We start from the raw sequence: 14119 nt of genomic DNA on the forward strand, positions 1-14119 counted from the left end.
TTAATCATTTGGTATGCTTTCTGCCAGGCTTTTTCCTAATTAGAGCCAGGCAGAGCTGAAAGGAGTCTTACAGATAGATGATCTAGTCCAACCTACTCATTTTACAGATCAAGAGACTCCATTAAAAGGTTGACTTTCTTTCTGGTTTTGTTTCAAGTCCTTTAAGCAAGAACAGTAGACCCTCATGATAAGACAGTTCATTTTGCTGTGCAGATAAATTTGGAAAAACCCTGGGTTAGATCATGGGCTCCCAAAGAGTTGGCCCAGACAAAGAGCCTGATATAACCCAGTTGGCTTCTAAGGCCTTCCTGCTTTGATCATTCCCTGTGATGATGTGACATTTGGAGCTGCAGCAGCCTTTTGTGACCTGAAGTGACAAGCCTAAGGACAAAAAGCTCACACACTGAGGGTGACAGAATAAAACGATAGAAAGAGCATGGGTTCTTAATGACATAATTGAACTGCCAAACCAACCCTAGAATTGCCTGTGTTCAGATCTCTTGGTGAGAAAATCACATTCTTCTATTGTTGAAGTTCTTAAGTTGGATATTCTGTTACTCATAGCCCCCAAAATCCAAATTTATAAACCCTGTGACCTATTAACTATTTTCTGCCTAGGTGCCTTTATTGGTAAAATAGAGACAATATATGCACATGTATTTTACAAAATTACACAAATTTTTGTATTTTACTTCTGTCATCTAATATTCTGTTGTGGGAGTCTCTTGTGTTGTTTAAAATTTTTCTAAAAGGCACACTCTTTGATGGCTACAGAGATGTCTATCACATGATTTTCTCCAAATGCCTCTTATTGTTGAGCATTTACATTGGTAGAAAATTTTCTTTTATGTAAGGACAAATTGCAATGAATCATCATTGCACATGAATTTTTGTATCTTTAAATATTTTCTGAGGATAAATTCCTAGAAATAGAAATACTGTGTCACATTTTTAAGGCTTATAATATCAGTTGCCACCTTGTCTCCCCTCTGCCTCCTACAGACTTGACATTGCTATTAAAATTGTACAAGAGCATGAAATATTTTTTAAAATAAGTAGTGCATTTATATGGTTCTAAATTCAAAGTGTACCCTGGAAAGTTTTTCTCCCCTACCTGTGCCCTATCCACCCAGTTCCTCTCCCCAACATTTCTGGGGTAAGTTCCTAAATATATTCTAAGCATATATGGGACCCTGGCAGGAAACAGATGGTACAGTCAAATTAATCAATTTCAGGAAAAGGGTTACTTATAAAGTGAAGTGGGCTATTGCGAAGCCTGAAGGAACAGTGTAATATCCTGGCGCTAGTAGTAGAGGCCTCCTAGAACTGAAGGGGTGAGGGATACTGGACTTGGAGGCAGAAAGGGAGCCAGCTGACTGAGAGATTTGACATTCAGCAGAGGAATGCAGCCACACCATGGCAATCCCATAGGGAGGTGCTGGGTGAATGAACCCTCTGAGTTCACTGCTCTCCTGTTCCTGCTCCACTGTGGTGGAAACCAGAGCGGCAAGGGAGCCGGCTCCCGTTATACTCTTTGGAACTAGGGAGCCTGAGTTCGAGGCAGCATCTTGCACTTAAAGTGTTGGCATGCAGAGGACTGCCTCACTGAGTTTCTCAAAGGTAGTGCTGCTCTTCTTACCAGGGCACCCCTTATTTCTCCGATGAAGGAAGTGTCCTATGGGCTCTCCCAGAGAAAAGCTGGGGTTTTCCAGTTCCACATTTTAATCCATTCCTACGTTCTCACTCTCTCCCCTTGTGACCACTTCTCAGTGCTCTCCCCTTGTGACCACTTCTCAGTGCTCTGTCAGGACATTCCAGAATGTCCTCTGTCAGGACATTCCAGAATAGACCATTATTGTGTCTGCCCAAGCAATGGAATTAAGACTGGTCCCAGGGGTCCTTGCCAGGAGTTAAACTCTGAGTCATGGGAGAGTGCTCTGGTGACAATAAATTTTTCTCCATCTAGTCTTATGACCCACTCCTGTGGTCCACTCCCACCGGTCCCAATTGTCACACCTAGGATTCTTTGGACAGCAGAACCCAATTCAATGCTCAAATCCTAATGCGTTATTGAGGGGGGCAGGTTGCTTGGGACTGTCCAGGTTTCAACACTGATTGTCCCACATCCTGGCAATCCCACAGTCCTAGATAAACCCGGACAATCTGTCACCGTAATTGAGAGGTACAATTGAGAATGAGGGGAAAGGGGCAGCAAGGCGAGGAAGCAGGAAAAGCAAATGCAAGGTGATGTATTAATAAGCCAGCCAGACCTTCAAGAGAAAAATATAGTTGATTGCTTGGTCATGTGACTTATCTCCAGACAGGCAGCACCAAGCTGCTGTTCCAGGGAACACTCTGTTGGAAGGAGGGTAGAAAAGGGATGGGTCTGCCAATTTCTTTCTGTCTCATGTCTCTCTCTGGTCAGAGTTCATTATATGGAGTGTTAAACCCTCCGCACCTCTGGGCTCTGTCACCTAACCTTTCAGAAGGGCTGTGAGGGAAGCCACATTGCATACTTCCTGCTGCAGTATAACAAGTTCTCACTTAATATCATTGATAGATTCTTGGAATTGCAACGAAACAACATATAATGAAACCAGTTTCACCATAGACTAATTGATATAAACAAGAGTTAAGTTGCTACGGCATCTCATCGATATTATGACAAAACAATGTTGAATGAAATCACGTTATTCAAGGGCCCACTGTACTTCTGAGTTTGCAGTTCTGGTTAGATCAGGCCTCTGGGCACTGGAGCTCCATAGCTCCCACTGCAATGGGTGTAGGGGGCCAAAACCTGGCCCTCGCCCTAGGGTTGATAAAAGAGCTGGCAATGGTGGAGGTGAGGCAGGTGAGGACCTGGAAGGCAGGTGTTGTAGAGCAAATCTGGGGAGATCTATAAATGGGGTGCAATACAATAGATACATGTTCATTGTAGATTTGTAAATGTTTGTTAATATTTTGAACTGGTGTAAAGGTAGCATAACACAGTGGTTAATGCTTGCAATCTGCAGTCAGACTTGGATTTGAATCCCAGCTCTGCTGCTTATCAGCGGTATCACTGGGCAAATTACTTAACCTCATACGTAAAATGGAGGATCACAGTATTGCCTTCTTCATATGTTTGTTATGAGGAGCAAAGCAGATGAGGCCTATAAGGTGATTATGAGTGCTTGACACGCAGAAAGTGTTTAGCAAGGGTTGGCAATTATTACTATTAATTGGCAGCAGTACTTCTAAAGGCAAATTACCCAGCCACTTACCTTGGCAAAATTTCATTTCGATTTTCTTTTATTTCATTTATTAAGATTAATAATAATAACCACAACCACTTTCTGAATATTATATATGTATCAGGAACTATGCATTCAAAATTTAACTCCATATAACACTCTGAGGAAGGTGTTCTCATTTTCTAAAGAGTAACCCAACATTTAGAGAGTGATACAACTTCCCCATATCTCCCAGGCTATAAGTAGCTGAAAGAATTTTTGAAAATTTACTTACATTTTATATCAGTCAAGGTCCTATAGAAAATGTATGGCACGTTGTAACTGGATAATTGAGGAATGCTTAAAAAACTGTAGGTAGAACAATCAATATTGTGTTCGCCTATGTTTTTTGGTTAGATCAAGGTTTATGGAAACCAATAAAGATGGTGCAGAACCCTAGGATTAGCAATAGCTGAAAGCTGTAATCACCCTTAGTCCTTAAAAGGTGGCTGGAGAAAGAGACTCACAAATATACATAGGACAGGCTACTTTGTGTACCTAATTACTGGGCCCACCTCTGAAGTGAATGACCTCTGATAGGTAGTTATGGGGATATAAATATCTTCAAACTTTCTTTCCATTCTGAGAAATCCATCTATATACCTCTCCCCTGTCTTCCTTGTCATCAATTTTTCTATCTTATTCTAAGTTTCTCAACAGCCAGATAACTTATTAGTTAATCACCTTGAATTAGTATAGATCCTTATCTTAGGCCATCTCTCCTGCTAAAGAAAGTGGACAGCCAGATTAATAACCTGAAGTTGGATCCTCTAGGTGAATTCTTCTTCACCAATGTCTTTCAAGGCCACCTATGTATAGGTGGCTATTGACTTCTAGCTGATGCTAGCATGCCGTGCAGATCTATCTGTGAATCAGGCCTGAGTTATACCTGTTTCATTAACTAGTCAGAGGAAACTCTTTATGAGATGGTAAGTGTAGATGAAAGGTGATATGGTAAAGTAGTAGGAGCAGTTACCATATCAGAATGAGGAACCAACTTAACTATTTTATTTGTGCCTTTTCTAGACTTGCTTGGGTTCAGTCTTGTTTATACCATTTCTGTTTTACAATGGAATGTTGCTGGGCAATTTAGTTTTATGATAAAGTGGGTAAGATGACACCCAGTTCATGGTCAGGTACTCAGTAGTAGAAAGCCAGGTATTGCTTTTCAAATGGAGAATTGTTGGTAGAAGTTTCTCCCGTTAAGACCTGCTTGAAGTTTCATGCGGTTCTGCTGACTGCTATCTGCCCCTACCGGATACTTCTGATACTGTTGAGAGACAAAGCCCAAGAGAAAGGACAACTAGCACTACAGCCTGGACCTCCCACAGCATCTTATCTTGCTCTTGGCCCTACTTAATGGATTCAAGAACAATGACCAAATGTAGTCTGTGTTGATTCTGAAATCACTGTGCTTCTTTCATTGTGGTAGGTTGTATAAGGAGAAGCAGCTTATCTCTTTTAGAGATGATTTCTCAACATACTCAAGACCACTGGACCCCTAGAAATCTAAATGATACAGTAGGTCACTGAATCTTCTTGTTGATCTCTCACACTCTGGGATGCATATATCTTACTACTTACATAGTTACTATGTCTACTACCTGTTTTACTGGGTCCAGTTACTATGTCATGATTATACTGTGTCAGCACTCTACTCTATGGGAAATCAAGATGATCAAGGACTGCTCAGACTTTATTATGGCAGAGAACAAGAGAGCCAACATAACCTCTAGTATACTCAGTTATATCGCCGTCCGTGCCTGTGAAGGCAAACAGCTTCTGATTATCTCTGCTGATAGGGATAGGTTAAACAATTTTGGTAAGTCACTAGCTACAAACCAGGTGCCAAAGTTTCTATTTACTTGGCCATAAATAGATACTATATCCAGAACCACAGCTGTGATTAGAATCATTATCGGATTGAAGAGGGTCTGGAGGGTCTGCCTCCTCCAGTGAGGGGGGTTCGGGGAAATTTGGTGTTCAAAATTCTCAGTCTTATCATCTCTGTCTACCCAAATGTCCCTATTTTATTTCTCAGGATCCCATTAATATCTGCAAGCTTAGTCCTCAACCATACATGCCCTGTGATATCAGGAGGTGAACAACTACTTTAGCTGCCTTCAAGGCTTTCTTATTTGCACCTGTGTCCTGAGTTGAAAGCCAAACTTTCAATTTATTCTCCTTTCCACATTCTTTTTCTTGGATAATTGAAAACAATAGCTGGTCTACACCCACGCCACCCTGAACAAGCCCGATCCCTTCTGATCTTGGAAGCTAAGCAGTGTCAGGCCTGATTAGTACTTGGATGGAAGACCACCTAGGAAGACCAGGTGCTGTAGGCATAAAAAATAAAAAATAAGGGATTGTAAGCTGACAAGGTCCTTGCAATCTGTGAGGTCAACCAAGTGCTGCCTCGCCTAAAAATAAATAAATAAGTAATAAAAATATCAGCTGACCTGTAATCTTTATAATCGCTATTATTGCATGGTGACCAAACTCCAGTTATTTGCTCTCACAAAACCTTTCCCTCCACCTGTATTGTGTGATCATTTGATTCATTGTTATGTCACTGAATTTATGAGGATTTCCAGTGTCTCAAGGAAGTTAGCTACATACTCAACTTTGTGATCCATTGTATTCCAGAATTCCATTTTAGTCTTCTATGTCTTGGGACCAATTCCGGTATCAATTACTATATCATTCAAGGTCCCAGAGTGAACTAAATAACACATTCAAACTGAGTAATTGAGGTGAGTTAATGAAGGGGCCATTAGGGTTTAGAGAAGGGATTAGAATACTACAGGGCCAGCAACAGCATGAAGGAGCAAATGGAGGGCAGTGTTACCAGAATCAGGTAGAGTAGTTGTGTGGAAAGGACTCCTAGACAGAACCTGTGACCTTTGATAGGATATGGGCAACCAGCAGTACAGTAGGGAGGAATAAATACCCTGACCTCACACTCCTCCTACCTTCCAATCACCTGCAAATGCTCCTATTGACTGAACTCAATCTTTTTTTTTTTTTTTAATGCTTACAGCACCTGGTCTTTCTAGGTGGTCTCCCATTCAAGTACTAACCAGGCCCAATCCAAGATCAGACAGGATTGGGCTTGTTCAGGGTGGCATGGCCATAGACTGAACCCAATTTTAAACCAGAAGATGAGTTAGTTCAGCCTTGGGAGCACAGAACAAAATGTTGATAGGTGGAGAGGGGGTTGGAGGATCAAATAAAAATAACTCTAAATCCCGTGTTTCTCATCACTGTATATGAAGATACTAGCCTGAATCTGTTGTTTGTAGTATCTATAGAAATAGGAAATCTAGAATCTCATTATTATCTTATTTATCACTCTAGGATTTCATTATTCCTATTGAGATTAGGAAACCATCCAGATGACAGTGACCACAAAGAGTTTCAAGGATGGCAATACTTATGTTTATTCATTTTTAGGTCATATGTATTCACATACTATTGATGTATTAAAAATATTTAAATAAGAAAATTATAATATTAAGAACACAAGTGCCAACACAGCCTTTTGTTCATTTTATGACTGTTCGGTCATTTCTTCAATAAGTTCCAATTGAACTGACTATTGCCAATAAACCAATAATCAAAACAAACAAAATTCATGAATTTCACATTCTGGCGAGAGAGTCAGATATGTCAGAGAAGAAGGCAGAAGCTAGATTATACAGTAAGGAGTTTGTATTTTACTTGTTGTACAATATAAAGTCATTGGAGCATTTAAGCAAGGGAGTAATATGATCTAATATATGTTGAATGTTTTTATATGATCATTTTGGCTGCTGTCTGGAAAAAAGACTGTGGTAGAGAAAGGGTGGAAATGGGATCCATGTAGGAGCTTACTGTAATAACTTAGAAAAGAACTGATGGTGTTTTGAACTAATAGTTAAGAGAGGAAGCAGAAAGAAGAGGATTCACATGTGCTATATTTTGGACACAGAACTAATGCAATTTGCTGATGGATTGCATCTAAAGAGAGAGGGAAAGAAAACAATTAAGGACAACTTCTAGCCTCTTGTCTGGTAAACTGGATGATTAGAGACACTAGTAATAAATACTAGAAAAGCTGTGGGAAGGGAATGCTGGCAGTACAGGACATGTTAGGTTTAATATCCATATGGCGATGTTTAGTAGGGAGGTGGCTATAAGAACCTGGTATTAGGAAGAGAAAGCAGGGTTGAAGATGTAATATGGGAGTCACGAGTGTATAGATGGCATTTAAAGTTATGCAACAGGATGAGTTATGCAGGGAAATTATGTAAAATAGAGAAGAAGACCCAGAAACTCAACCTTTAGAAACTAAGAAGAGGTAGAGCCATTAAGGAGACAGGGGTGAGAGTGGTAGGTCAGGGGAGTTTGATATTCTAGAATCAGGTTCAGGAAAGTGAAGAGAACAGAAATCCAATTGGAGATTAAGGATATTTAGGAGAAAGAAAGTGGAGACAATGAGTATACATACTCTTTCAATAAATTTTACAATGAATGGAACTATAAATCAATTAATCTTCTCTTTTTTCTCTCTCTATAAGTGCTATGTTTAAAGATGATGCCTTTTATAACAATTTAGCTTTTACTACAACACAAACCACCCCAAACGTAGTGGATTAAAATACATATTTTTTAAAAAGGTAAATATTAATAATTTCTCATTATTTGGCTGGGTGTTCTTCTGGTCTGGGTAAGCTTGGCTGAGGTTGACTCATCCCAGATGGCCTCTTTCACGTGTCTGATTGTTGGCTCTATGTCAGGTAAGGCAGGAGACAACTTGGCTATGTGTCCCTTGTCATCCAGCAGGCTAGCCTGGTCTCATTTTCATGGTCATGGTTATAGAGCTCTGAAGAGCAATGGACAAGTAATTTTCAGATGTTCGCTTATGTTACATTTACTATTTTCCCATTAACCAAAGCAAGTCAGATGGGCAAGCCGAGAATCAGTGTGGGAGGGCGTTGTTCAAGGGCAGAGAGAGGGAGGAAATTATTACAGTCCTTTTTGCAAATAATCTTTCATTTCTAATTACATGAATTCATCCTCCAAGTTGCTCATATTAGAAAACTCAGTTATTTTCTACCTCTCTTTTTCTCTCCTAGTGCAAAATGGGAAATTATTTAATTAGCTAAGTAAAAAAGGATTTTGTGGGAAATAATTTTCTCTCAGTACTTTAATAATTGAAATAGTAATAGAAACTTTGCTCACAGACCCATTACTGTTTTAATTAGTTATATTCAGAAACTGGAGAGAAATAACATAATTGGCAGACCAAATTGTGAAATTTATTTAAATCTCCTACGAGATGATGTGGCTTAATATCACAGTAATACATTTCATTTGTTTTCTTACAAATATGCAAAGAGGTAATCACCAATAAGTGGTAATATTTAACCACTTGGAAAAAATATTAACCTAGACTCCTGTCTTGGGTGATTGTGTATATGCTTCTTATCTGAAGTTGGCAGCAAGTGAAATTAAATGGTTTTCTTAATGACTGTGTTGTCAATCCACCTTTTTTCAGCTAATTGATCGATCTTTGTCATTGCTGCCTCCCAAGTAGGTCACTTGCACTGATGTATTGACAATCCCATACGGCACTAACACTTCCTACAACTATTGGTTGGTGGAACCCTATAAGGGGCTTTATAGAAAATACTAAACAGAGATCTTTTTGTTACCAGAACTCTGATCTCCGCCACGGTAATGTCATTTTGATTGATACTTTTCTGCCAGGAGAGGTGAAATGATACATAAGCAGGGCAGTGCAGAGAGGCATAGTGTTGGTCCCTAGTCAAATTAGCTTCAAAATATTTCTGGGCTTCATTTAATTCATCTGGAAAACAGGAGATTGTCTTTAACATTTTCTCTCAACCTGTGGCTCTCTGAGTCCACATGAGATCTGCCAGTGCAATAGAATTGGCACTCTATTAGCCATAGAAATGGAGTAGAGGGCCCTGTATACCCCCAATTCTGAGTAAAATAGGAAGCAGGAGAAATCACCAGCAGTACCATTCTGCAAACACAAATCCAGAGTTTAAGTGACACAAGTATAATAGCGGGTAGGACTCCAAAATATTATGTACACCAAAAGGTTACAGTCATCTGTGGCCGGTGTTGGTTCTATAATTGAGCCTTGATTATTTTTCCAAATGTTAGGAAGTGTCTATCTATGCAGCATCACTTTGTGGCCAAAAGGACTGCTCACCCACTTCCTGAAATCTGTCAGGTCCACCATATCAGGAGTCTCCACCACTTTTTGGGTCTCACATCCCTTGAGAATCTGTAACAATTCCAGGTGCAGTCAGTCCTCAACGTAATGTGTGTATGCACGTAGATACAGCTTGTATATGCAGACGATTCAGAGGGCTTCCTGGGTTTCAAGCCCAAGGGAAGCCAGCTCGTTTGGCTAACCACACCCTCCCCTTCCTGTTTCTGACCTGCGTCATGACATCGCTCATTATCTCAACCCCAATTGGCACCTACGCCAGTGAAGCCACTCAACTTGAAAGTAAATTCCACATCCTCTTGTATTTATCTACCTCCCTCAGATTTCTTTTTCTTCATACTTTTCAGGGCCTCTGTGTTAAAGAAACACTTTGTTAATCGAATGCTGCATTAAAAGATTTCCAATAGGCCTGGGAATTCCAACTCTTAGTCTTTAAAGCTGAGTCTGAAACTTTGATCTAAAATACCCCTACCCCTTCCTTCCTCCCTCTCTGCCCCCTGATCTTAGAAGCGCATAGAGCAAAGAGCCCTCTAGTTTTCCGAATTTCATGTGAAACAGATTTTGTTTTTCCTGACTGCACAGGACCTCTTTGTATGGTTGCTCAGGACTCTTTACATGAGCAGGTAAACAATAACTGTGGCTCTCGTGGGGAAAAGGGTGTCCATCATGAGTACTTTAAGCTGCAAGTAGCATAAAACTTGTCTTACAGCGGTTTACATAAAAAGGGACTCATTTTTCTCTCATAATAGAATGTTTGGTTGTAGGTGGCTGTTGGCATTGGTCCAGCAACTCAGGGACTTTGGAGTCAGTGTCTCTATAACCATTTCAGCTTTTCCTCATGTTTGACTCTGTGTGCGTGCGTGTGTGCATGTGTCTGTTTCGAGCTCTTCTGAGATATAATTGATATATAGCATTATGTAACTCTAAGGTGTACAACCCGATGATTTGATAAATTTACATGTTACAGTATGATTACTACGATAGGGTTAGTTTGCCTCATATAATCACCATTTCTTTTTTTGTGGTGAGAACATTTAAGATCTACTCTCTAAGCAACTTTCAGGTAGGCAATCCAGTATTGTCAACTATAATCGCCTTGCTATACGTTGGATCCCCAGAACCTATTCATTTTATAACTGGAAGTTTATACCTTTTGACTGACATCTCCCCATTTCCCCCACCTCCCAGCCCCTGGCAAATCACTATTCTACTTTCCGCTTTTATGAGTCCAAGTTTTTTAGATTACACATGTAAGTGATATTATACAGTATGTGTCTTTCTCTATCTGATTTACTTCACTTAGCATAATGCCCTCAAAATCCATCTATGCTGTTGCAAATAGCAGAATTTCCTACTTTCTCATGGCTGAATGATATTCCATTGCATATATATGTACCATCTCTTCTTTATCCATTTACCCATTGATTGACACTTAGATTGCTTCCATATCTTGGCTATTGTAAATAATGCTGCCATGAATATGGGAGCACACATATCTCTTCGAGACCTCGGTTTCATTTCCTTTGGATATATACTCAGAAATGGGGTTGCTAGCTCATCTTATACTTCTACTTCTGTTTTTTTGAGGAAACTCCATACTGTTTTCCATAGAGGCTGCACCAATTTACATTCTTACCAGCAGTGCACAAGGGTTCTCTTTTCTTTACTAGTTATTTCTCATATTTCCGATAATCGCCATTCTGACAGGTGCGATGTAATATATCATCGTGATTTGTTCCCTGATAATTAGTGATGCTGTGCATCTTTTCATGTACCTATTGTCCATTTGTATGTCTTCTTTGGAAAAATGTCTATATCGGTCCCCTGCCCATTTTTTAAATTGGAATTTGGTTTTGTTTTGTTTTGTTTTTTTGCTATTGAGTTGTATGAGTTTCTTATATATTTTGGATATTAACTCCTTCTCAGATACATGGTTTGCAATATTTCCTCTCATTCTGTAGGTTGTCTTTTCATTTTATTAATTGTAGTCCTATTTATTTACTTTTGCCTTTGTTGCTTACGCTTTTGGTGTCATCCAAAAATTGTTGCCAAGATCAATGTCAAGGAGATTTTTCCCTATTTTTTTCTTCTAGGAGTTTTAAAGTTGCAGGTCTTATGTTTAAGCCTTAAACCCATTTCAAATTAACTTTTTTTGTGTGTGGTATAAAATAGAGGTCCAATTTCATTCTTGTGTGGGTTTCCAGTTTTCCCAACCCATTTATTGAAGAGACTATCTTTTCCCTATTGAGTGTTCTTGACTCTCTTGTCAAATATTAATTGATGTCTGCTTGGGTTGATTTCTGGTCTCTGGATTATGTTCCATTGGCCTGTGTTTCTATTTTTATGCCAATACCATACTGTTTTGATTATTATAGATTCATAATATAGTTTCAAATCAGGAAGCATGATGCCTCCAACATTGTTTTTATTTCTTGGGATTGCTTTGACTATTTGAGGTCTTTTAGTGTTCCATATACATTTTAAGATTTTTTTTCTTTTTCTGTGAAAAAGGCCATTGGAATTTTGAAAGAGATTGCATTAAATCTATATGTGATTTAGGGTAATATGGACATTTTGACAATATTAATTCTTTCAAACCATACACAAAGAATATCTTTCCTTTTACTTGTGTCTTCTTCAATTTCTTTCATCAGCGTCTTATAGTTTTCAGTGTACAAATCTTTCACCTCTTTGGTTAAATTTATTCCTAAATATTTAAATTTTTATGCCAGTGTGAATGGGATTATGTTCTTTATTTCATTTTCATGTACTTCATTGTTCACATATTGAAACACAACTAATTTATGTCTCTTGATTATGTAACCGTCATTAGTTTTAAGAGATTTTTGATGTGTTTTTTGTGATTTTCTACATATAAAATTATTTTATCTGCAAACAGAGATGATTTTATTTCTTCTTTTCTCATTTGGATGTTTTTTATTGCTTCTTCTTGCCTAATTTCTTTGGCTAGGAATTTCAGCACTGTGTGGAATAGAGGAGGTGAGAGTAGGCACTTTTTTTGTTGTTGTTGTTGTTCCTGATTTTAGAGGAAAAACTTCCAACCTTTCACTGTTGAGTATGATGTTAACCATGGGTTTGTTGTATATGGCCTTTATAATGTTGAGTTACATTCCTTCTATACCCAATTTGTTGAGTGTTTTTATCATAAAAGGATGCTGTATTTCGTCAAATGCTTTTTCTTTATCTATTGAGATGATCACGATTTTTATCTTTCGTGCTATTAATGTGGCATATCATGTAATAGATTTGTATATATTGAAGCATCCTTGCAACCCAGGAATAAATGTCACTTGGTCATGGTATATAATCCTTTTTATGTGTTATTGAATTTAGTTTGCTAATACTTTGTTGGGAATTTTTGCATCATTATTTATCAGGGATATTGGTCTGTAGTTTTCTTCTGGTATCCTTATCTGGCTTTTATGTCAGGTATTGCTGACTTAGTAAAATGAGTTTGGGAGTGTTCACTCTTCTTTAGTTTTTTAGAAGAGTTTGAGAAGAATTGGTATTATTTTTGTCTTTAAATATTTTGTCAGTCAATGTGTCTGGTGTTGAGGTTTTCTGTATTGTGAGGTTTTCTATATTAGTCTCCTGCCTCATTAAAAGTCTGTTCAGATTTTCTATTTCTTTGTTATTCATTCTTGGTAGGTTATATGTTTCTAGGAATGTATTAATTTCTTCTAGATTATCTGATTTATTGGCATTTAACTGTTCCTAGTAGTCCTTCGTGGTTCTTTGTATCTCTGTGGTATCAATTGTAATGTCTCTTCTTTCATTTTTGGTTTTATTTGAATCGTTACTCCTCTTTTCTTAGTCTAGCTAATGGTTTGTCAATTTTATTTTTCAAAAAAATGTTTTTAGTTTCATCAATTTCTTTAAAAAAATTTCTTGTCTGTATTTCATTTATTTCCACTCTGATTTTTATTTCCTTCCTTCTGCTAACTTTGGGCTTAGTGTGCTCTTCTAGTTCTTCGAGGTGTAAAGTTGTTTATTTGAGATCTTCCTTTTTCTTAAAGTAGGCATTTATTAATATAAACTTCTCTCTTAGAACTGCTTTTGCTGCATCCCATAAGTTTTGGTATGTTCTTTTTCAACTTTTAGTTGTCTCAAGATATTTTTTTGATTTCCCTTCTGATTTCTTCCTTGACCCTTTGGTTGTTCAGGAATGTATTGTTTAATTTCCACATATTTATGAATTTTCCAGTTTTCATCATCTTATTGATTTCTAGTTTTATACCATTGTGGTCAGAAAAGATACTTGGTATGATTTCAATCTATTTATATTTGCTAAGACTTTTTCGTGGCCTAACATATGATCTATGCTAGAGAATGTTATATGTGCTCTTGAGGAAAATGTGTATTCTGCTGCTGTTGGATGAAATATTCTGTGTATGTCGGTTGGGTGTATTTGATGTAAAGTACAGTTCAAGTCCAATGTTTCCTTATTGATTTTCTGTCTGAATGATATATCTATTGTTGAAAGTGGGGTATTGAAGTCCTCTACTATTGTTGTATCTCGGTCTATTTCTCCCTTCAGAACTGCTAGTATTTGCTGAATATATTTAGGTGCTCTGATACTGAG

The 14119-nt window shown here is 38.1% G+C and overlaps 1 long non-coding RNA gene and 1 pseudogene across 4 annotated transcripts in view; both read left to right on the forward strand.

Moving 5' to 3' along the window:
• LOC118607791 overlaps positions 1-14119 on the forward strand; it is a 221594-nt gene that overhangs the window by 149483 nt on the left and 57992 nt on the right. The window lies entirely within an intron of this gene.
• LOC118608509 lies at positions 5499-5617 on the forward strand (annotated as a pseudogene).

Source organism: Rousettus aegyptiacus, unplaced genomic scaffold, assembly GCF_014176215.1.
Source record: "Rousettus aegyptiacus isolate mRouAeg1 unplaced genomic scaffold, mRouAeg1.p scaffold_m13_p_9, whole genome shotgun sequence".
NCBI classification, from domain to species: domain Eukaryota; kingdom Metazoa; phylum Chordata; class Mammalia; order Chiroptera; family Pteropodidae; genus Rousettus; species Rousettus aegyptiacus.